General features: G+C 36.2%; 1 protein-coding gene across 2 annotated transcripts in view; it reads left to right on the forward strand.

Moving 5' to 3' along the window:
- Nucleotides 1–1,193: 1,193 nt before the first annotated feature.
- LOC107994067 (fat-like cadherin-related tumor suppressor homolog) overlaps nucleotides 1,194–13,123 on the forward strand; it is a 466,334-nt gene continuing 454,404 nt past the window's right edge. For both annotated transcript variants that reach the window (XM_062076345.1, XM_062076347.1), the window contains exon 1: nucleotides 1,194–1,588. The gene's annotated coding sequence lies outside the window, so the exon portion shown is untranslated. The remainder of the gene's footprint in view (nucleotides 1,589–13,123) is intronic.

Raw genomic sequence — 13,123 nt, forward strand, 5'->3', positions numbered from 1 at the left:
TTTTTATGGATAAATATAAGTAAAGGATAGTTTAAAATATATCTTGGAGAATAACAAAGAATCTTATAATATCGTGAGCAGATGTAGATATTAGTCATCGACAATTTCTCGAAATGGCAAGATATTGTAATCGCAAACACTGATATGAAGCTACATAAAGAGTCATCTTTTGAGGCGCCGTACTGATAGCCAAGGCATTCTTAAAATCTCTAATAGATCTCTATAAATAACACATTGCGACATCACTACAGTGTTGTCAGTTCAAAAAAATGGACATCGATATAAAATCGTATTAAATTTTATCGTAGAAATTTCACATTCAAACTTGTTTTTCTTCAAATTGTACGCAATAATATAAACTAAATAAAATCTATACTTTTATTTCATCCTTTATGCGCAATCGTTTCTTTTATCGAATATTTTTTTAATAACCATGCACATGTTACAAATCGATTTAAAATCGACAATTAAAATTTTCTGTAAATCTAGATTAAAACGAAATTATATTTAAAATTTGTACGACAGACTTTCGTTTCGAAGTGTGAAACTGAATCGGAATAAACGAACGAAAACATAGACTTAAATTCAAGCCGCTCATTCATGTTTCACCTTGTAATTACGAATCATATTTATATAGATCAATTTAAATTCTGTATGTTCACACGGAGGCCGTCTATTCATCAAAACTCGAAATATGACGGTAATCGACGTCCGCGTATACACCATAGAGCATCATTCCCGAAGTTGCGTGCACTCTTGTACAGTGGTGCATATCGTGGCCGAGCTTCTTCCAAGTGGGGAGAGCGAAAGAGCACGGTACACACGATGGATATTCGTGCCGGACTAGAGAGACTCGGCTGGAAAAGGGACCGGGTTGGCTGGACTGTGTAAGAGATCGTTCATGGAGAAGGGATTGTCGTCGGCCGTGGAACACCGTGCAGAGAGGAAGGGATTGCGCGTGAAGGGGAACCCTGGGTCCGCAGAGGGGAGGAGGACACCGGGTAGATAGAGAAACGAAGTAGCGAGAAAAAGAGAGAGGGGAGAGAGAGAGAGAGAAGCGTCGCGAAAGGGAGAAAGAGAGAGGGGAACGAGAGAAAGGGAGAGAAAGAGAGAGAGAGAGAGGGAAAGGTGGCGTGCGAGAGAGAGATGGTAGAGAGGCCTGCTAGGCTCGCCTTCCTTGACTGCCGCGCGGCGCGCTAGTTTCGGCTTGCCGCTCCGACGTGACGGACGCTCTTTTCCAGTGGACGCCGGCTTACACGTGGAAGCGGCCTTCTCCGGTGTGTCGTGCTTTTCTTTGTTTTGATCGCGTGTGAATTCGTGTGTACGGGCTCGATATACAGTGGAATATTCGGTGTGACAGTGGAAAATAAGCGAATTACAATTCGGTGGTTTCGTTTCTGTCGCGTGTATGTACTTCGATTGAGTTCAGTGAGCGTTACTCGAAACGAAGCGTTGTGAGACTTGGACACAGTGTTTATTCGAATCTACGCCATCAACTACCTCGATTTGGATTACGTGAATCTAAAGCAACGGACGACGGGAACCGTGAGGGAAAGGGGAGCCGGAGTGAAGCTCGACATTCAAAAAGGTGCGTCCCGTATTCATACAAGTGTCTCGAAACATTTGAATGTGAGATAGTCGAGGATATATATATAATTTATACCCGTTTTTCATGAAAAATATTCGATATAAGATGCTCAGTTCACGTGATCGATGTTGGATTTCAACGTATGAGGTCATAATTATCGTTAATCCGATGCAGAATTTTCAAATTTATCGACCGAATGTTTCGATCGCGTAAGACACAAAATGGCGTCGTTGATCCAAAGCATCATGGTTTTATGGCGCGAGAAAGAAAATTATCGATTTAAGAAAAAAATTTAACGTAAGATATCCGTTTTCGTATAATCTGTGTTCCCTATCTTTAAATTTATTACGGATATCGAAAATATTGAAATTCGCGATATGATAATGAAATCTCGAAAAACGGTTTCTTTATATAATTGACAACTTTGAATGACCGATCAAAACTTGCGTTATATTTATATCTTCGGTTAAACCGTATCAAAGGGAAAAACATCGATTCTTCGCATTCGAACCGCAATACGATATCGAATATAAACATGTACGTTTGTTGTGAATTTTTTTTTTAAATTGATCTGGTAGTATATTCTATAACAATAAACGAAATTCCGTTTTGTGGCGCAGATGGTGTTTGGCGATTCTGGGAATTTTAGATTTACAGATACACCTGAACCGTTTGTTTAGCCTGACGAACCTTAGCAATGCGATGTTTTTACTGAGGGTATCATGAACGTGCTCGTCTCGCAAGCAATGTCAACAAACTCGATTATTCGGTTTCTTTGTTCATTGCTTTGTGTTGTCAAGTAACTCGTAAAAGTAAAGAAAAAAAGAGATGAAAGCATAAAAAGAGGGAGAGGTACGGAGAAATTTTTAATAACGTCTTTTCTTATATTCGAATAAGAAAATATAGGATGAGAATAAAAATTTAACGTTGACATAGTCGGAAGAATGCGAAACGAATACATGCAAAATTTCTTTGGGATTAAAATGTTATTTCACAGTGCTTGCTGTTTTACTATCAAGAATGTTATTTTTTCATCGCGAGAACGGGAAAGGCGAGAAGGGGAGAAAATGATAGATGCGATATTTATTCGCATTAAATTAATGGCAACGAGACCGATCCGTGTCGTGGCTTAACGAATGTGCACCTTTCCACGTATGTACGTTGAAATCCTTCGGGCCACTCTATTATGTCGGAACGAGTTTCTTAGTTTCAAAAACCAGTTCTCGAAAAATTTTTTTCACCGTGTAACGCGTTGCCCAGAGAAGAAACATTGGAATTCGTCAGGCGATGGGCAAACTTTTTCTTTCGCTCACAACTGCGACGTTTAAAGTGGATAGATCGTAGCGTTAAAAGAATCCCATATTTCATTACCCTTTAAACGCGCATGTTTCTCGATCATATTATTTTAGATAGATAGATCGTATCATTGGGTATTCTAGGGATAAATTGTCCTAGCATTTTGACGTTGAAAGAAATAATTTTTTTCTATTTTTTTTTTTTCTAAATAGATAAACGTATTCAGAAATTACATGAATATATAGGAACGGAAATATATATTACACACTTTTATTTGATACATAGCGTAAATATCAAATAAATGGTACTTATAAACGATATAAGATAGATATAAGATAACAAAAGATGGTTTAATTTTAAAAAATTGAATTTAGCGAAAGGAGAATTCCAAAAGAGAATTTTATTCAAAGTTATTTCCACAGTTCTTTATTTTAAAATATGAAATCGAATATGGAAAAATGAATATGGAAATATTTTTCTTTAATTACGAAAGATTATAAAACTACGATGAATACAAATATTTGAACGATATTTCAAACTCTTAAATATGAACAATATTTTTTTCCATTTTTCATTTTATTCTATTTGTTTATTTCATACTTTTTTGAATTTCATACAGTCAGTATTTTGGTGTATAATAAATATATTTTTGTATTTCAATATGCTGTTATAAAGTCATAATTATTATATTATTTATGAATTCATCTGGATAATAATTATTTTAATCGAAATAGCTAAATAGCATTTCTGAATAATTTAAAAGGACGATAAATGTCAAAAATAAAGAAATATCATGTCGTTAAAATTCTAATACTTCTATAAATTCTCTCTAGCTTGTATAATACAATCGATCATTGACTATTTTGTTTTATTTTATTGAGCAATTTTCTAATTGCTATCAAGCAATATGTTTTGACAAAGAACATAATTTCTTGTTTGCAATTAATTCCTGATAAACTCGTTCGTATTAAGTTCGTAGTAATACTAACATTGAATTAGAATAGAAATTTATGTATCTAACCAAAATTTGCATATCATTGTTTTTTTTTTAAACGAATGAATTGACGGATAAGTGACGTATATGGACATTTTACCATCTATTAAATTAACTATAAAATTCGATGCATTGAAATACTTTAATATTTTTTCTTCTTTTTTTTTAATCTTATTTGAGAATCACTTTTGAAGGGGAAAATATATACACAATTTTACCGAATCTGTTCTATTTAAATTTAATTTTTCCTAGTCCTTTTGAACATTTCAAAAATACCAATTGAAATTATAACAAATTTACAATAAAAAAAATAATCTGTATGCTTCCACCTTTTAGAAATATATATCTAACAAAATTTTCGAGATGAGTATAAATCTTCCACCTTTTTCTTTAATTTTAACTCGTATCTTTTGCTCTAACAGGTTGTTCTCTCGTTCTCTCTCTCTCTCATTCTCCATATCGCACCGCCTAATTAAAAATCAATAAGTAAAAACAGCAAAAAATCAAAAAGATGGACAGGAATTGACTTATCGCGTTTTCGTAATCTTCTTTTACAGTATTCATTTATTATTATTTCTGTGAAACCGGTCGATATATAGTCGCGTGCAAACAGGGACCACCCAAATTTGTCCCATCGATAAGATTTGAACGTGTAAAAGGTCCATCCACGACCGCCACGATCCGTATATCGAGTCGTTTCGAGTCGAACTATTAGGTAGGCAGAGACGATACGTTGTTAAAGGCTTATGCGCGTAGTTTCCACGGGTGCTTTGACCTCTTGTCTTAGTCCGCATGTTAACGAGGCTTCGTTAATTACACCTCGTGAGATTACGACAGGGACAGGTGGCCGACGATTATCCATTATCCGTTCTAGAAACGTTGCTCGAACGGATACAACCAAGCATCAGAGATAACCACTGATTAATACACTCTATTCGTGACGACGGAATCGATGTCCAATTGACCCAGTCATGATTTAACCGACAATGCCGAGTGAAAAACTGGCGAGGACAGATATTTTATGATCTCGATTTTTTTGTCCTGACGTTTCCCAAACTGGCACAATTGATCTTCGAAGGCGCTTATCGGATTCGATTTTCTTTCTTTGAAAAATTTTGGATTTTTTTCCACGGGATAATTCATTCGTTTTCGTTTAATCCCTCTATTTCGATTTTAAAGATTCAACTAAATGATATATATTCATTGAATTATATGGATTTCTCTCTTAATAAATTTTGGATTTGTCGTCTGTTCTTTATCATGATAAATGATCCGCGAATGAACGCTCGATCCCGGGCCATAGGAGAATAATTAATTCTTCTTCGGATATTAATGCCACTTTCGTAATTAGTCCATTAGTTCAATTGCTTCTTGAAAAAAATTTCCTCTTTAAAAAATTTTTGAGAGTATTTCATCTGTTTTCTCTATTGAGATCATCAATTGAATCTCTTTCCCATCGAAGGATAATTCTTTTATGCCACTTTCGTTAACGATCCCATCTTCCAAGATTCCAAAAACGCAAGTTTGCCCATCGAAGAAGTTACAATCGTATCGAGAATTGAAAAATAGTTGAAATGGTTGCACTCGTAAAATTTCGAATGGGAATCGGCGAGCAAGGATATCGTAAATTCGAACAGGGCAATAAATGCTTGGTAAAAGATCGTTCGGTGTATAAAGGCGACAACGATGGGCCGGGCTCTAATACACGGGAACAGCTGGCACGTTCTTAATTCAACCTCGCTGAGAGTGCTGATCCCAAAGTGACAAAGGCTAATTTTATGAAGGAGAGAAACACTAGTGGTATAAACGGCCCCGCTCGAATTCTAGGCTACTTTATTCTCTACCCGTCTTAATCGTCCGAGATGTCGATTTTTATTGGAGTAATATATTCTTTTACGACGTCGAATTATCGATCTGCTGCTACTGTTATCCTCGTTTTTGTATTCGCCTCTATTCTCTACCCCGTTTGTTATGAACGGGAAAAAGATTCTCCCTTCCATTTTTTCTACGGTGAAAAATTAATCCTTTTTAATTAATGCATTAATGCATTCGCTACTTCGTGTGTACGTCATATCCCAACTTCTTTATAACCAACTTATTAACAAACTGCGGATATTTATGCAAAATTCCAAAACTTGAATTTTGTCAACAAATTTAAGATATTTAAGAAAGCAAATTTTTAATTCCTTTTTTCGTGTTGTTCAAAATTTTACATAAAAATCCGCAATCTGTTTGTTTGTACTTTTCATAAGAAAATGTTCGCATTCGATAAAAACGATCGCGTATAATATATAAAGAACGATTAACTATATTTTTACCATCATTAATATTTTTTAATATCAATTTAAACGAATCGTAACGCCTTTAAGGGATGAAAATCAATCGTATTGCAGTTCGTTGTCGAACTGTCTCGTTAGCTGTCTTTTAAACGCGTGTAAGAGGCCGGTGCAATCTGATGTAAAACTCGCCTCCACTCCGTATCGTAACCAGAGCATGAAAAAGGCGAGGACTAAACAGCGACACGTGCACCGGCGAAGAAAAGACAATTTTTCGCAAAATGCCCATTGCAATGAGAGAAATAGTCTGACGCGCCCAGTGTTCCACGAATTGTTCGAAAACGTTCATTCGATATCTAACGAAGTTTTCGTTAGATTAAGAACCCTGTCGCGATCGATATGTTACACGCTTTTATGGTTCAACGACTTCGATTCTGCGGACCTTCCGTTTATTTTATTCTAACGAAGTTTCATTCCTTCCAATCTTATTTTTCGTGTAACGCAATCGAACTTGGAGCTTTTGCTACTTAATATAAATTGGGAATTTTAATTGTTATACCATATCAGTGTTAGAGCAATTTTGTAATAATAATTTGTTTAATGTGCTTCATGTTGATTCATTTAATTTTTTGAATTCTCGCGTTGAATATCGGATGCAATCAGATATTTTAAATTTTTATTTGCTTCGAATGCAGTAAAAATTATTGGGGAAAAAAAACTGGCGAATGTAACACGAGCCGAATATTTATAGAATTTAAACGGTAAACGCAATGGACAAATGCAAACGACGTGTCATATGTTGTTAAAATTGTATTTTAACAATATATTTAACATATTTTTCTTCCATTCGAATATCGACAATTTCATAATGAAATTAATTTATTATTTTTTATTGGATTGGCTCGTTAGTAATACGTAGTGCAATAATTTTTGCGAATTAAACTAGGAATGCTTTCAATCGGTAATTCATTTATGTCATTGCCATCATCATAACCGAGAATAATGAGATGGACACATGGTGTATAGTTTAAATCAAATTGCAATCGCGTGAATCATACTCGTGTTTCACACTTTTATTTCTCATTTCGAGGATAAATATGCCACGCATGAAATTAAAAAAAAAGAAGGAAATATTATTACTCAAGAAATTAAAATGCATTGCGCGTGAGAATGCACGTCTCTAATTAATTAAGAATTAAAAGATTTGCCAGTAATGGTCGAACGTGTTTCCTCTTTAAACAGGAAGAAATAATAAATATTTGAACCTTATCTGTGCATGACCATAATCGAGGAAACTGCCGGAAATGAAATATTACTCGCCGTATTACCGGGTTTAATAGCGCCGCGGAAAATGTGGAAATTCATGGTGTGCAATATGACGATTATATGCATGGTTTACGCCAAGAGAAAGTCGCCACTTTGCCATTCTCGTTAACATTCATAAACTATCTCGCATTAGCTAGGATTAGCTTCTTATCTCGATAATATAATTTGTATATATATATATATATATATATATATATATATATATATATATATATATATATATATTATTTAAGAACGAATTGAATAATTCTATTAGAATTTTATTATTGATTCGTAAAATATGTGAAAAGTGCGGTGAATGATTTATATTTATACCGATCGTTTATTTTTCTTATTGAAAAGTTTCTTTCTGTTTTCTTCTTTGTATTTTATTCAACAGTTTGAATAAAATAAAATTCTCCAATAACGTATAAGTATCTTACAAATATACGTATGCATTTCGCGTATCCTCAGAGCAATCTCGTTTCGATAATATTCATTTCAAAGAATAGAATACGTTTCGGTTGAATGATATCGCAGCTTTGTACCTGTTTTTGCAACAGGTATCGAGAAGAAGGTGTTGAAATTTCTATGCGTTTATTCCTTTTTTTTTATACATGAGCTGCGAAAGAAAAAAGAAATACGGTCGATAATGTTTTTTTTTTTTTTTGCTCTGAAAAATTGATCGAAAAATCGGGACGTAAAATGCGCATCGACGCGAGTGAAATATGAAATCGTTTTGCCGGCTTCTTCATAAGAAACTCGTACAAATTGAAGATACGAGATGGAATATTTTGCATCAAACATGCATTTCGCAAACTCTTGCGTATTATATGGTGCCGAGAGTGTGTAGAAAGCTCTTAAAGGATATTGTAACGTAAAAGATAGATTTTTCTATAAGATGCGCGTACATTACTTCCGTCTTTTCTTCGTTTTCTTCGTCTTTTTCCGCGCCGTCGTTGCGCACGGAATGTTGACATTATCCATTTCGAGACGGGAAATATATTTCTCTTTTACTCTCCCGTTCATAACTTTTTAAATAAGCTTGTAAATAATTTAAAAAATCGTATAATTTACAATAACTATAAATATTACGAACTATAAATTACTGCGGTCTATAATTGTGTCAAAAGGCATTTTTCTTCGGTTCGAAGTTGACAGTAATTTCGTAAGTTTAATTAGCTATCATATAATTTATTGCGATGTTCTGAGAAGCGCGCAGTAACATATGATAATTAAATGTAATTCCCTATAATGTATACAAAATTAATGGCATATAATTAAACCCGAATCGTGTTAATTAATTTGTCATTTGTAATGCAACATACAAATTAAACACGGTTTCACCGATTATTATTTACACCGATATTTATATACATACATACATATGTATATATATATATATATATATGTAGTTAGAAAAAATAAAAGACGTATATAATCGTTCAATCAAACGAAATAGAATTTACGAGGAAACACCGTAAGCCATTTATTCCATTTGGGTTTGGTAAACTACTGCATATCCCTCGTTCTTTTCATTTCTCTATCTTTAATCTCCTGCTGTTCACAATTAAATATAACAGCATTTACAAAGCCGGCTAGATCGTTTACGTTATCAACTACTAATTTCACCGTTATTTTCCCTGCAAGATAGAGCCTCACTCCCGAGAGCGAGAATTTTGCAAAAGTAAGTTTCAGATAAATGTTGAACCACTTAGAGTAATCTGAGCACGGCGCGGGTTTGCGATTATTAAGCAAAGACCACGGGATGCGAGACCACGAAACGAGCGCGAATGAGAATGCCCCAGAAGAACTCGGCAGCTGATTAATAACGTGGAAATTACGTAGACCTGTCTCCGTCTTCGTCCTTCCCCCCCCACCTCCCCTCCATTATCTATCTCTTCCTGCCTCCTTCTGTACTCCTCTCCTTCTTTCCCCATCTTCCACTCGCTCGACGCGTCTCCCCTCTTTGTTCTTACATCTTTTTCGCAACGAAATCGGATCGTTGAAAATTGGTCTGCAATAAAGATAAGGTAAAAAGCGCGAGTGCGGGTAGCTTGGTGGATGGATCAATTGAGTTGGAGGTGGCGGTAATCGCGTCGTAAAAATAAAAAAAAAATTAATAGCTCCGACCAGTTTCGCCTCGAATAACGCGTTATTACGAGGCGCTCGTGAGATCCTCGTAATGAAGAGGAGAGCCTTTTCCTTCGTTCAAACGGCAAGAAGAGGAATATTCGTAAAAAAGAAAAAGAACATCGGTGTTCGTTTAAGTTTTCGCGGGGGTATTCAAATGTAAGTTCATTGTCATTCAAACGGTGCGCGACCACCGAGGTCAAGATGGAATCGGCGCTCTTTCAACGTGTCGCTAATTTTCGTTTGTCGATTCGAGAGAAACTTCTTGAAATTATTGCCGCCTGCGAATTTCACTTGAAACACGTATTACATATAACTATATATTCAATTATATACCGGGAAAAGTAACGTTCGTCACGTTTCATTCTTTTGGCGTCTCGCACACATTCGCAGCACAGGTTTGTCATTCGAGTTTTTTGGGGAGACGAAGAAGTTCTATTGAAATTGTCGCTTTAAAAACATCCTTGCCATATTTTTCTTGCCTTTTAAATTTTTATGAGCATCATCGATAAATTAAGTATGTCAAGGAAAACGAAACATAATTTCTACTTGGTTTTAGTACGTAACTTCTTTTGTATACTAATTTTTAAATAAAAATTACAGAAAAATTTTAATTCATTTTGGAATGAATCGAAAATTTTTCAAGAATTATCATTGGATGTATTATCAAATATGCGCGAGAATTGTACAAGATTTCTACAATGGAAATAACAAATTTCAAAATACCCCTTAAATTACTCCAAATCAACAAATCGTTCTACCTATCCTTTCCATCGTTCACACCCAATACTCCATCTCGTATATCTTTCTTATTTATCCCTATGATTTCATATAAGTGTTGCTCACTTTTACATACCCAATCCAGATGGGATATGTTTTCCATTATACAAGCGTACGGTCGTTAATCTTGTGAAATAATCGCGGTGTTAAATTCGCGATTCCTTTCCCGACGTTTGATCCATGTCCACGCGATATATCTTTATTTCGACTCGGGCAACCGAGGCGACAATGTCGTTGACCGACACTCGAAGGAAGCCTACGCGTATTCCGCACGCATAGCTGACCCCATGTAACCTCGTTCCAAACGAGGAAACGAATGAATGAGCCGAGCCAGTCTACTATATACTCGCTCGCTGTACGCACGACTTTGAGCGGTGGCGTCTAGTTTCTACGATGGCGCGACAGGAAATCGTTGTTTTAAATTAGAAACAATAACCGTGTGTTGGATCGGTGGGAGGCGTGCGCACAGGGTGCACTCCGCTTTCTTATGTAGTTGTCTGCAGTCGTGGAAAGCGCGGTTGGATTATAGAGTGCACAGCTGCGTTCACGATAATAAGCCCCCCTCCTCTAATTCGAAAACACGCCGCTCGAGCAGGGTGCGCCACGGGTATATCGCTAATCTTCTCCCCCCACCCCACCCGCGCTTGTTTTTATACCGGTGGATCGTCTTACGTAAACGAACCTCATCGGTTGTCGTCGGCGTTTCTCGGTTTTAAACGAGCGATCGTTTCGTTGGCTCCGTTTTTTGTCAGGCTTTCGAGAAGTGCGCTTTGGTATCTACCAAAGCGGCTTACGATCGTTTACGATTCGTTTTACGACTAGCTTTTTGCGAGTAAATCACGGAACGATGATGTACTTGGTACACCGACCGCTGGATAGAGTGTAGCAGGGTGGCGTTTCTAGTGTACGGAAGAAAAGAATTTGTCGGTAGGTTGAACGGCTCAATTCGACGCTTGCTGGGCTAAGCCGGCCGGCTTAGAGGGTCTTTCCCCATTTTGTCTCTATTATCGTAGGTCAAAAACGACGGGTGATGGCAAGAGAAATGTGTTGGAGGGTACGATTCGATCCTTGCGATAAAATTGTCGGGTTTCTATGAACCTGTAGCGATAACAATACGCGAAGGGAATTGTCACTGTTCTTTCCTTTTTTTTATCGTGGAAAATAGGAAGGTATGATGTATAAAGTAGCTCGGAGGACGTGATCGATAAAAGATCCTCGAAAGACATTTACGGCTCCTTTTATGATCTCAGATTTATGAACGCTTTGCTATCTTATTATTTATTTTCCGAATTTTTTAAACGCTCCCGTTTAATAACGCGCCATTAATTTCAAGTTATTACGTATTCACGGAATTCGGAACGTAAGATGAAATATCTTTTTCCTTTCTTTCGTACAATAGATTTTATTTACAACTTTTATTTACAGATCGAAATATTTCTAAACCCTTACTTGAATCCTCGTACGTGAATTTTCACGATCGAGTTCTCGACGATTGTCTCAAGGAATCGATAAAGGGCACCACAGGGGAAATCCACTTTATCGGTTTCTTTGAAACGTTCAGCTCGTCATGCCCGCTTTTGTTTGTCGAGGCAGCTCGCGAATTTTATCACCGGCCATAAAGCCTCGGTATAAAAGCAAAGGATACGAGTGTAACGACACGAGTGGAACGAAAGGCTCCAGCTACCTTGCTTCCCGCGTATGCACACGCGCGTCACGCGTGTGTGTATATAGTCCGATTCAAAAATTCTTCATAAAATAAATCTAAATACGCAAAAAAGAAAAAAAATATATTAACGCTGAGCACGTTATATTTTCATATCAAATCCCATAACTCGATTATAAAAATTTGAAATTATATACAAAATATATTAACACTTCTTTAATCATCAAAATTTCATTTCATTATAAAAATTCACAGTTAATCTACTAAAGTGAGTCTGGATCCACTCGTCTGATATCAGAACTTTTCAAAACTTTCGATAATGAAAGAACGATGATTTCCTGAAATGTCTATGTTCAATTTTCTTTGTGCATTTTCATCGCGTAGTTATTCCTGGATCACCTTGTATATACGCGCGAGACCTACCTCGACTCGACGGCATTGTTCCCTACTAGTCGAGTTACGTGCCTCGCAAAGAAGTTTCGCGTTATTTCTGGAATACACGCGATATGAGGTCCCGTGTACGGAAACACGCGGGGCGATACCAGGTCTCGCGTGCTTCTCGAGCCAACTTGTACGCACGAATCGAGAGACACACCGTGTAGGCCAGTAGCTTACGTTGAATCTCGGTTGAATTTCGTGCGTGATGAAACTCGGCCGGGGTGTACGGTTAATTGCATAATCGTGAAATTTCGTGAAATTTCCGTACGAATTAATAACGGTTGATTTTATCTTTCCGACGATTTTCAGATGATAAAATATTTTATACAAGTTGTTTGAATCTGATTATTGATTAATTAATTTTTTTTCTTTTTTCCTTTTTTTTTTTTTGCGTAGACTCGTGATAAAGTTTATCTTATCTTTGCTGCGAAGAAAATTAATTAAGTTTCTATGGAGATTAATAACGGAGCTGATCTTTATCTAATAATTTTTCTCGTTAAGGATGTAGAAAAGATGAGGAAGAAAGAAAGTTTTGTTACCTAACTTTTGTTCCCCAGTTTCGTTGGATTTTTCGTTAGAGATGGGCAAAATATAGTGAAATAACAAACGATAGTAGAATAATGCTTAGATTTTCGAATAAGTTGGAGATT

This window comes from Apis cerana, linkage group LG6, assembly GCF_029169275.1.
Source record: "Apis cerana isolate GH-2021 linkage group LG6, AcerK_1.0, whole genome shotgun sequence".
Lineage (NCBI taxonomy): Eukaryota > Metazoa > Arthropoda > Insecta > Hymenoptera > Apidae > Apis > Apis cerana.